The sequence below is a fragment of the Pleurodeles waltl genome, chromosome 7 (genome assembly GCF_031143425.1).
Source record: "Pleurodeles waltl isolate 20211129_DDA chromosome 7, aPleWal1.hap1.20221129, whole genome shotgun sequence".
Classification (NCBI taxonomy): Eukaryota; Metazoa; Chordata; class Amphibia; order Caudata; family Salamandridae; genus Pleurodeles; species Pleurodeles waltl.
Genome location: NC_090446.1, coordinates 1134584137 through 1134596379, shown reverse-complemented (window position 1 = coordinate 1134596379; position 12243 = coordinate 1134584137). Strand labels below are relative to the sequence as shown.

Below are 12243 nucleotides of genomic sequence, written 5' to 3'. Positions count from 1 at the left end.
TTAATGACTGATGTTCTTACATGATTTATGGTGCATATCAAGGACAGATTACTGTTGTGATAATTGAGAACCATCTCGTGATTTATGACTTAATGTTAATAAATTGTAGCCTTTTTACCTCCAGCCAGGGTCTTGGACTTGATCCAGCTTGGGGCCCTATTTCTATTTCTATTGTCCAATTAATATTTTCTTCTTAGTTCCAAAGCATAGAGAGAAACAGTTATCAAATCATTAAACAATTTCTGTGCAACTCAATTTCTACACAATGATATTCGAAGTCAAATCAAAGGTTTGTAAGGGCTTTATTACAGACTCAAAGTCAACATTACATAAATAAGTCTCAAAACCATTGTACAGACATAGAAAAGTCACTGAAGGAGCATTAAAACATCAAACAATATTGAACTTAGCATATACAAGAATAAGGGCCTCATTACGAGACCTTGCAGTGATGGTTGGACCCCTGCAACTGTGGCGGTTCGCGCCATCTCCCCCGGGAACGTGGTTCCCAACGGGTCGACAGCAGCCGGAGTTGTTCTCAGCCAGGGTGGCACTGATGTCAGTGCCACCTGGCTAATTAAAACCCCACTTTCTGCCAGCCGTTCCATGGCGGTCACCCCATGGAAAGGCTGGCGGAAAGGCGTGGGGGGGGGGGCATAAGCATGGGCAGTGCAGGGGCACCCCCTGCCCAGCACCACTGGAATGCGCACTGCCTGCTCTGCAGATAATAAGCATTCTGATGGTGCTGGGATGCTACAGTATTGGCCTTAAGGGAGCCGAGGCCAATACTGTAGCGCTGTTCCTGCCAGACAGTGCAGCGAGAACGTCGTAATACAATGATCCCCTTGGTCAGCCCAGCAGGAACATTGTAATACGGTCAGGGGGATGCTACCACCATGGTGGTGGTGGTGGCCTCCCTGTGTCTTTGGCGGAACTGTGGTGGGACCACCAAAATCGTAATCATGCCCTAAGACTTCAATCAACACAATACAGAAAATCAGACAAAGCACGTGGTTCTTACTCACCAGAATCAAATTCTCTTGCCTAACCACTTAAACTAAAACGTTAACTTTTCTAATGCTATTAAAATGTTGAGAAAGGTCAGCAAACAGAAATTCTGTAGAATATTCTGTTCTTAGAGGTGCAATGGCATAAAGGCACAGGAAATCAAAGTATGAGGTCTGTATCTCAGAAGGGTCTGCTCAGGGTGGAAAGGAATCCAAATCCTCACTGACTAAACCTTGTTTAAATCACAGTTTTTCCAAACAATGACATCACAGTCGAAGCTCCTCGATCGAAACCCCAAATAGTTTATTTAGAAGTTACAACTTTCAGAGACCTTGTGCATCGACCTTGATACTCTTTGGTCTCTGGTAAATCAAAAAGGTTATAGCTGCCAACTTCCAGGATCCTCCTCTTTGTCCTGGCATTGCTTGTCGCAGGCTTTCTTATCACTCACACACAATGGACTTCTTATTAACTCCGTCTCAGCTCCTAACACCTGCGTCTCGGAGAAAAACATTAAGAAAACAATTCCACTTTGAAAGTTAACCACAAGAAGAAATAAACGTGTGCATGCCTTCATTCTGGCCAACTAAAATAAACATGAATAATTCTCTTAATAGTTTGCAAACGTTATACATGTTAAATGAAAAAAATATTAGAAAGCATTACTTTTATAAAATACTGTAGCATATTATCTATTTTTGCCCTAACAAGATTAAATGCTGCATAAAATAAAAAGATTAACTTCATAGTGCATGTTTAATTACACTGCAGTGTACTTCATTTAAGCATTATGGTTACACATTATGCACAATGTCACCACCAAATTGTGACCAACAGAAAGTAACCATCCTTTTCCATTCTAAATTTAAAGACTGTATTGTTTTTGCTCAAACTAAGAGGAAACAATGCCATAAAATGCAGCACTCTCAGTCTGAGTAGTGTACTTGTTAAAGCACTTCCCAGGTATCAAATAAAAGGCACACGCATATATAAAAATAAGCATTTAACTCAAATGAAGTAAAACGTGTGTATATACAAGAATAATCACAGCAGTTAAGCAATCACAGGCAGAAATGTACCATGCATCAACAGTGAATATATATATAAATAATCAAGATCTAAAATGCATCACCATAGGGGGTAGGTTCATCATCCTTGCAAGCCAGAATGGGGAACCCGGGATCAGCCAAGGCAGGAGACCCCCGAATTGGGATCAACGAGATCCTGGGCAGCGTGTCCACTCCACAGGTGAGTTCCTGTCTTGGTGCCAAGTCTCTCCATCCTTTATACCTCAAAACAAGCTCAAGGAGAGCTTTCTAGAAAACCTTTCCCCTCTGTTACGATATTAAACACTGGCTGTACTTCGTCTGCATTGAATGATGCAAGAGAGTTGGCAATACTTCTCATGCTTATTTCTGAGGCAGAACCGTACATTTCTCTAAGGAAAACATTCTCAGCCTTGTGCACTTGTATCTAGTCCGCATCCCCCATAATATGTTCCAGCACAGTATACGAAGAGAAAAACAAGTTCTGTGTGGAAAAAACGTTTTGTGTGAAAGAACATCTGGGCGGCCCTGCAATCGTAGCAGGGCGCAAAATGAAATCACTCACACAGCATGGAGTCGATGGTTAAACATGGAGTCGGTGGTAAAATGCACATACCATTACAGAGACGGAGTGGCAAAGCCAAGCTACGCTCTTTCAGACTCGTATTGAAGGTAGGTGGGGCTGGAGGGGACGGGCAGCCAAAGGCCGGTAGGAGCTGGTGGCCCATCAGGGCAAGTTAGCAGGATCGAGTAAACAACAAAAGGAGGGGCACAAAATGGGATATTTGGAGTGCAAACTCCTGGTCCCGTGCGTAAGGTTCCCAATAGTCAATAAATCAAAAAAGATTACGCACGGTTCCAAATAATATAGAGGGTTTCTTTCAAGGAGATGATTCAATCAGTAGATGGAAACCGAAATTTTCGAAGCAAGAGCCCTCACTCACCTTCCAGTGACATGCTTCATCATAGGGCCCAGCTCCTCGTCAGGCCGGCGCTGCAATGCCTGACGGGCCCCACAAGGGGGCTCTTTGCCAGAGATCTTTTAAGAATCGTGTATAGCCGGTCAGAAAAAATAAAGTGAAGGATTGGTATATGGAAAATTTTTAAAAATGACTAGAGGTAACTACTAATAATTTTTATTCTCATGCTGATACCTCTGACATGATTAAAACCAGTATGCGGGGAATTAGTGGAGTGATGTCCACATACCTCATCAAAACCAGGTAGGTATAGTTGCTGTGTCTCTTAATAGGGAATATTAAAAAAGAGACAGTGCCCACAGGATCCCCTGTGTCACTCTATGTAGTTGGTCAACATGTTTCTCGCTTTCTTCTCGTCAACAATTGATCTAATGCGATTCGTCAGGACCTAATTACATACCTAATCCTTTAAACCATGGATATTCCCAAAAATAAGGAAATCAAAACCTAAGGAAATTTGGAAAGAAAGAAACCCAAGTTAGAACATAGCATAATTTATAAGGACAATGTATTAACAGTATCCTATGTTGTGAAACCCCATACACAAGTGAGGGATCCCTAAAGTGCCATGTGACTCAAAAAAGTGATGATAAAACTTATCAGAAAGGAAATGTGCGAAGGCCAATTAGGCAACGAAACGTCCACATTGCTTACCCTCCAAAAACTAATGGTAGGGCCTCATCGGGGTAGTATCAGGCTCTAAAAATCCACTCTGATCTACATGTACACACAGAGAACACAAACATTACTGTTACAGATGGTCGTCAACAAATTAGATTGAACAGCACATTAATTATGACTCCAAAAAATGGAGTGAGTTATTAAATAGAAGATTCCTTTTTCTTAAAAAGTAATAGTAACAGACCTCATGTTATATCAGGTCAAAATGCAACAGGTTAAATAAATCATACAGTAAGAAGTCGCATTATAAAGATAGTAACCATCTTATTGGTGACATAAGAATTCATTGAAATACACAACCATGTGATATTACACAGGCATTATATGTAAAGAGACAGTGCCCAGTAAGGACACACTGCAAAAGGAAAGCAAGAGGAAAATCCGAAAATGGCACTGGACAAGGCTATCACATGTAATGAGGAAAAGCTCCACAGAGCGTCATAATTATAGAAACCTCAAAGACTCGAAGTAAGTAGAACAGTAGTATAGATGTCAAGAGGACTTCAATCAGTTACAATTGCACAGATAGCATAAATCAGAGGTGCTAGCGCCATTCTCAGCGCACCCGTAGCCACAGTAATGGTTCCGTTACTAAGGAGAAGACGCGTGAACATTCAAACGTGTTTCCCCAATTAGTCGGAGAGAAACAAGAGAGCGCGCAGAGTCGATGGCGCGTCTCTGTGGGTATAGCGGCGCCGAAAGCGCCCAAATGCATTTTACCCTGGTCCGTAGATAAACGTGGACACAGGTGTAAGCGCCAAGAATGCATGGCTAAGGTTGCCCGACCATGCAGTAACGGAAGTACCCGGTCGGGAGTTTTTGACAATGAACTATAAATAGGGCACTTACTTTTTATAGAGGACGGGCACTGCCGGACCACCTACGCCTGTTCCTATCCCCCGGTATTTCAGGAAAACACTGATGCCGAAACGTTTTAAAGGAGGAAAGGGAAACTAAAACTGAAAAAGGACTGTCACAAAGGTGGATATAGTAGCAGTCGGACCAGAAAAGGTGTCGGCCATTTTAAAGTAGTCTGCCCACAAAGTCATTGAAAGTAAAACCCTCTAAACAAGTCGAATAAGTGGGGTTAAAACGTTACCACCAGTTCTCCAAACAAAAATAATAATAAAAATAAAAATAATCACCATGTAGTCATTATAAAAGACTGCACACACGTGAACTGTTATATGGAGAAAAAAACAGTAATGGTGACCGTAAATACAGAAAGTGTTGTTTTCACTAAATAAAGCTGGTCCACTGGATATCATCATTAAGACCAAATAAGTGGGTCTTAAGTCTAAAGACCCACCGTTGTTCTTTTTCCAGGAGTTTCTTTGTGCAGTCTATATTATCTCTCATGGTTTCTAGAACAATCCATTTGATATCATTAGGAGTGTGTTGTTTCTCAATAAAATGGTTGGTCAATTTGGTGGAGGATCTCTTACATCTAATGGTACTGCGGTGTTCGTTAATTCGAACTTTCACCATTCTAGTCGTCATACCAATGTATTTTAGATTGCATGGACAAGTAATCATATAAATACAGCTCTTAGTACGGCAACTAGTATGAGATCTCAATTGCCATGTCCTTTGTTCGCCTATTTCCACTTCTTGGATGCTGTCAGTAAGGGGACACACATTACAGCAGCCACAAGGGTAATGCCCCTTCACTTTAAGCCATTGGCTGGGGCCAGAGTTGTTAAAGGGCCGGTTTAATGTAGGTCTTGTATGGACAACTAGGTCCTTAATGTTAGAGGTTCTTTTGAAGGCAAATAGAGGGTGTTCTAATGTAGCGCCTGCACTAGTGAGGATGTGCCAAAGCCTCCGGACAATGCCTTTTACTTGGTTACTAAGGGGAGTGAACGTAGTTACACAGGTTAATCTAGATTGTTGTGTACGGATATTATCAGTCAATAATACTTCCCTGGGGATGTTACTGGCCCTTTTCTTAGCCTGTCGAATATTAGGTATGGGATAGTTACGTTCACAAAGTTTCCGACATAAAGTGTTGGCTTGTGTGTGGAAGTCATTTTTATGTGAACAGTTGCGTCGTATCCTCAAGAATTGACCAAAAGGTAAATTATCTCGTAGGGCTTTAGGGTGGTGACTATTGTAAAGTAACAAGCTATTATGATCCGTAGGTTTATGGTATACGGATGAATTAAGAAATCCATCCCTAAGTGTGATTTGTAGGTCAAGAAAGGATACTTCTTTGTCAGAGATGGTAGAACTGAAACGAAGGTGGGTATCCAAAGTATTGACCCACTGGGTAAAAGCTATAGCACGGTCCATATCGCCCTTCCAAATCACTAGGATATCATCTATATACTGGCGCCACAGTTTAATGTTGGAAAAGAATGGTTGGTCAGAAGTCAGAATGTGGCGTTGCTCGAAGGTAAACATATATAGGCAGGCAAGGCTAGGTGCGAAAGTACTCCCCATAGACGTACCTTGTATCTGGTGAAAGAGACTTTTCTCAAATTGAAAAAAGTTCTCTTGGAGAGCTACACCTGCACATTGCATAATAAAGCTCACTGGGGTGTTGTAAGTCCAAGTGTCAGCTAGGAGTATTTCCTCTACTGCGGCGAGTGTGGCCTCTTGCGGAATATTAGTATATAGAGCCTCTACATCTAGACATATTAATATATCAGTGGTGCCTGTTTCATTGATGTCATTCAATAAAACCAAAGTGTCTTTTGTGTCCTTCAAAAAGGTGGACGTTTTCTGAACAATGGGTTGCAGGAAGAAGTCACAAAATTTGGACAAGGGCTCTAAAAGGGAACCAATCCTGGACACTATGGGGCGTCCTGGGGGTGGGAGACCCTTGTGGATTTTAGGAAGACAATAGAAGTATGGAACCCTAGGATTTTTTGTATCAAGGAATTCCGCTTCTTGTTGGGTAATCCAACCGGCTGCTTCAGCTTCCATTATCATACTGCGAATCTTACGTTGTAGACGTGGAGTCGGGTCAATAGAGATAGGGCGATAGTAAGATGTATCGCTGAGTAGTCTTAGACATTCCTGTTGGTAATAGGTTGTATCCATAACAACAATGGCACCACCTTTGTCTGCTGGTTTTAGCGTAATATCAGGATTGGAAGATAGAGATTGAATAGCTGCCCGTTCTGATTTGGAGACACTTCTGGAAAACTTTTGGAGAGTTCAGACGTTGGATTTCATGGCAGACCGCCTTTTCAAAGGTAAGTACCTCCAAAGGGACCGAGGTGGTGGGGGGCATGAAGGTTGAAGGATTCCTTAAATTGGTGTCACCCTTTGTCTCCAATTGTGGACGATCCTTAAAGAAGAAATGCAGCCTAACCTTGCGAAACAGAGCTGCCATCTCGCAATGTAGTCTAAATTGATCCTCCTTCGGGGTGGGTACGAAGCCTAGGCCTTTCTCTAGGACTGCCAGCTCCGGAGGGGTCAAGCTGGAACTAGAAAGATTGACCACTAGGGCCACTTTGGCCTTTCTGGGTATTTAGAGTCCAAGGGAGCACACCTTTCAACAATTTAGGTTAAGTAATCCAGTTATGGCAGTCAACTTGCCCACAACTGTAAACTAGTAGGCAACCACAAACTGACTAGTCCACAGTATGTGATGGAAATTTGCTGAAAGTGCGGCGCAGTGGGGACTGGAGGCAGAGGCAAAGATTTTATTAAATTTATCTGGAGATAAGAAGGCTGTATGTAAAACATTAGACTATATATACTTGAACCTGGCATTTCGCAAAGGGGTGTGTAGATATGCATTCACCCTCACCCACTCCTTGTCATTTAGCGGTCCGCCGAGCTGTCTTCCATATACCAGGTAGGGACTGGAGTGATAATCATGTGTGTTGCTGAAGTGCTCTTTACAACTAGCTAATCTACTTCCTGCTGTTTCCCAATACAATTGAGAGTGGGTCTCAAATTCTATACCCGTAATGAGCCATTTAGCCCCAAAGACCTTAACTAGGAGATGGTATGTTAGAAACTGCCCACTGTTCTTGAAGCTCCTCAAATGAGAGATCACCAGCTGTAAGGTGACAAGGTGCTTGGGCAAACCAACCAAAGATATGGCAGGAACATTGGGTGCAAAATGCCTGGTGAGACATTGACTCCAAATGAAGCAGGCCAGGGCCATGTTCAACAACCAAGACAGTCCATGTTCAAGCTTGGAGCCTGAGAGAAGCACCTTGTGTAGCCTTCCAAGTCGCAGGGGGTTCCACTACAGCATGTCTCTTTCAGGGAATGTCCTGAAAGCTGATGGCTCACCCATTGAAGCTGCACTGCCAGATAATAATCTTCTAAATTCATAGCGCCCAGCCCGCCTTGATCTACTGGGAGACACATCTTGGCCAAAGCGACGCTACACTGGCTGCTGCTCCATATTAGTTCCCCCAACTGCGTATCCATGTCTTGGAAGAACTTTCTCATGACTAGAAAGGGGAGATTGAGGAACTAGTGCAAGAGGAAGACCAGCATCACCATTTTAGTCAGAGTGATATGCGCCATGACCGATAAAGACAACGTCCCCACTAAGAGAAAATACTCCCCTGGTAACATTTCTGTCTAGGAGATCTTGTTCAGTGTGATAGATTCTACTCTCCAAATAGTAAAAAAAAATACCTTCCACATGATCAGGCCGCCTTCCAGGTCAAGACAGATTATAATAGCTTTGGGGCACAACAGGATTTAAACAAACTGACCTGCAGTCCAGAAGTGGAACAGAACTCCGGGAGGGATCATATCACCACCCTCAATGTCTCTGATGTTGACCAAAATTTCATCTGTGTAGAGAGATACCATGTGGGTTCTGTCTGTTAATGGAATGCCCCAGGAATGCCCCACCGATTGCATTCTGATGGGCAGCGGTCCATGGCAAATACAAAGAAAAAAGGAGAAAGCGGGCACCCCTATTAGTTCCCCTCCCAACGTCAAAGAGAAGTGGAGATCAGCTGGCCTCTCTGGATTCTAGCAGTAGGGCTCGTCTAGAGCAACCAAATGTGTCACATGATGTACTCTCCAAAAACCCAATCTAACCAGCAGTGTGAACATGTACTACCAATCCAGTGTGTTAAAAACTTTTTTCTGTTGAAGGCTGAGCAAGGCTGCGCCAGAGAGGCCTCTTCCAAGATTCCGTACAATCTCCTAATGTTCACAGACCTACTCCTCCTAGGCACAAATCCATTTTGATCCGAGTGGATCAGGTTGGGGAGTTCCCGCAAAATACAACTGGCCAAAACCTTGCTAAGAATTTTATAATCAGCATTCACAATAGCTGTCAATCAGTAGCAGGTAGGATCCTAGGGGGCATGAGCCAGCTTGGGTATCAATACCATCGGGGTGCCCCTAAGCTAGTGGTTCCAACCCTTTGACTTCTGTGGACTCACACTTTATCATTACTGGAACCCAGGGACCCCCACTGAATCAATATTGGAATCAGGGGAGCCTCCTCACTGAGTTATTACTGGAAGTCAGGGACCCCAACCTAAACACTGTTTTGAACTGTAAACCAATACACAAAACATACAGAAACATTAATCAAACACATCCACAAATAATAACACATTTATTTAATTTACAAATAAATAAAAATAAATAATTTCAATAGGAAGGTTGAAGCTTGTCTAAATTTAATTGAAGCCACATATCGTCCATAATATATTCTGGTTGATGCACCTGCACTGCTCCCACAAAGCAATCTGAGGATACTAATTACATTTTTAGCCTCCAATTTCAAGTAACTTGACACAGCATTTTTTACATTTTTCAATTGTACATTTAGGCTCTTTATTTATATACACTTTATTAATCTGTTAATATTATTTAATTTTCGAAGCAGTCAAGACCCCCTCAGGAAGCTTCGCGGACCCCCAGGGGTCCCTGGACCACAGGTTGGGAACCACTGCCCTGCGACTGTGGCAGTACATTCTCAGAAGCTGTTGACTAATATTGAAGGGTCAGGCTTGGAGCTAATGCCTTAAGGAAGGCAACCCATCTGTTGCTGAAGTTTTGCCAGTGGCTGGATTGAGATAGAAGTGTCCATTGCCTCCCTCAACGCATAAGAAACAAGGGGTAAAGGCAGCTTCCCAAGAAAAAGCTCAGCTGTTGCTTCCCCGCTGCCAGCCCCACCACTGTAGAGTACTGAGTTTGTAAGATAGTTCACTGTGAGGTCATGAATGATGGAATAGGTGCATATCGGTTCTCTTGATTAACAAGGCAAGCCAACAGCCTAACTCCTCTATCCTCTTCGGTGTGAGCCCTTGCGGTGTGGGCCATGTAGTTTAGACAGCACAGTCGTTCAGACAGAGTGGCCTGCTCCTTGCAAGCATCTCTGAGAGATTTTCGAAGTCCTCACCCACAATCCCCCAGTCGATTCGGGCTTAGGAGTCCTCTACCCTAAAAAGTTCCTTCTAAAGTGTTCTATGTGCACCAACCAGAGCATGAATGCGCTAACCATGTGTGATTACTTTGAAAGCCTCCCACTCAGTTAGAGGAGAGGAGGCTATTTATTATTTTCAGCAGTTGTGGATCCTGTCAGCGAGGGAGTCACGGAATGCCACATTTTCTAGAGTGGAGCCCTGGAGGCATTGTGAAGGAATGGAATGGTCTGGGGAGGAGACCTGTAGAGGACAAATTGGCAGAGACAGACAACTCTGCCCAAGTGCACATACAGGTCATGAAGAGGGGAACAGAACAAGTAAATCCTAACCCCTGGGTTGTAAGGGACCACTGCATGAGTTAGTGTGACCAATCCTTTGTATTTTGAACTGTTGGAGCTTGTGGAAATGGTAGATGGGACCTATCTAGTGTGGTGTCTAACATGCTTTTCAAGTTGCCCCACAGGATTCATGAAAAATTGACCCATCTGGTAAGCTGCTGCCACAATGGATACAGAAAAGTGTGTTGCTCTGTATTAGTAGCATAAATACTGCCAAGCAGCACAGGAGGACATCCAACCTGCCCTCTACTAGAACAAATCTGCCCTCCTCATCTATATGAACAGCTCCCACTTCAAAAAGGATTCCTGCCCTCAACTAGATCAAAGCCCTCTAACATAAGTGGAGACGTTAGTACAGAAAATTTGACCCAGTCAGCCTTTCTGAAGTTTGGCCTCTTCCTCGAGCATTATATGTGGTTCCTATGGAAGGGTAGTATGGACCATCTTACACCTAAGGAATGAGTGGATTCATTAGCATTTATTAGCACTATAACATTATAATCTTCCAAGTGATTATGGGAAAGCTATCTAGTTGTTCTATGGTGAAGTGTAGTGAATGTGTGTCGGTGCCCAAGAACAACAAGCATGTTGCACTATGATGTTTTCTGGAAAGAAGCAGCATTGCCTCTGAAATGACTGTAGAAGGGGAGAATGGGGCCGCTCAGGTCCTGCAAGTGGAAAACTGAACAATAAAAACAGTAATGCAAAGCACAGACGACAAACAGTCCATTAACTTTATCAAATTTAAGTGGATACATCTTGAATATGCTGTGCAGCCAGTGACAATGTACATTGCCCACCAGGACACCCTGCATGCTCTACCTCTCGAGGCCATGAATCAGCCATCTAAGGGATTCCACTGGAAGAGACCCTTCTTTGGGAAGTGGTGTCAGTTGAGATGAACGTTTATTATTGTCGGAAGGTATCAATTGAAGTAGAGATCACGCCCATGGTCGGCTCACGGAAGGAGGCCACTGCAACAAGTGCTGACTGTCTACTGTCCTGGGTCTGCTCCCACAAAAGAGTAGTGGCTGAGCCCACTTCCTCACTGAGCTGTGGTTTAGTCTCCTGCACATACATGCAGGGCTTCCACTTATGGGGCATGTCTGCCTGCGGAAGTTTGTTGCTCAGCACAGTCCCAATTTGCTTCCAATTTCAATTGTAACTGGAATACATGACCATTGTTCTGTGTGGTCTGCAGAAGCCCAACCCACTGACAGGCACTGGGCTTTGCCGGCTTCAGCCTCAGTGCCAGCGCACTCAATCAAAGCACTTTATAAACACCTAGCAAAAGTCTGCACTATTGAAGAGTAATAGGATGCACGAAAAAAAAAAAACAGAAACACAGCAAGATGAAACAGTTAACTCTCTAGCGGAATGCAACATTAAGTAAAACGTGAAAAAAGAGAGGAAAAAAAACACTGACACACATTACCTTAATGTTTTTAACATTCATTGTTTGCAAATCAATCCATGTTTTTGGCATTAATGTTAAGGGCATGAAGAAAGGGGCAGTCTTAATGCCATACAGCAGATAACTGCCTTTCCTGTAAGCACATATTGCTCTCCTTGAGCTTGACTCGCATATGTGGATAAACTTCACAAGGGAAATCAGAACCCTGCTCATTTTTTGGAACAATTTAGCGGGGGAACAAATATAGCGCTCCACTTCTGGAGGGGTTAGGGATCTGCAGTCACGGCCTGGGGTGTCACAGTGGGGAGGTTAAGGTGACAGAGTCACTGCTCAATATAAATAGCTCAAGATTAGCATTATAACACTTACCATTATCGAAGACAAGGCACCAAGTTACACATGCTTGAATTC

General features: G+C 43.2%; 1 long non-coding RNA gene across 1 annotated transcript in view; it reads right to left on the bottom strand.

The window, feature by feature from the left end:
* Positions 1–285: 285 nt before the first annotated feature.
* LOC138246021 (uncharacterized) overlaps positions 286–12243 on the bottom strand; it is a 60950-nt gene continuing 48992 nt past the window's right edge. The window contains exon 4 of the long non-coding RNA XR_011194209.1: positions 286–1501. This is a non-coding gene — a long non-coding RNA (uncharacterized lncRNA). The remainder of the gene's footprint in view (positions 1502–12243) is intronic.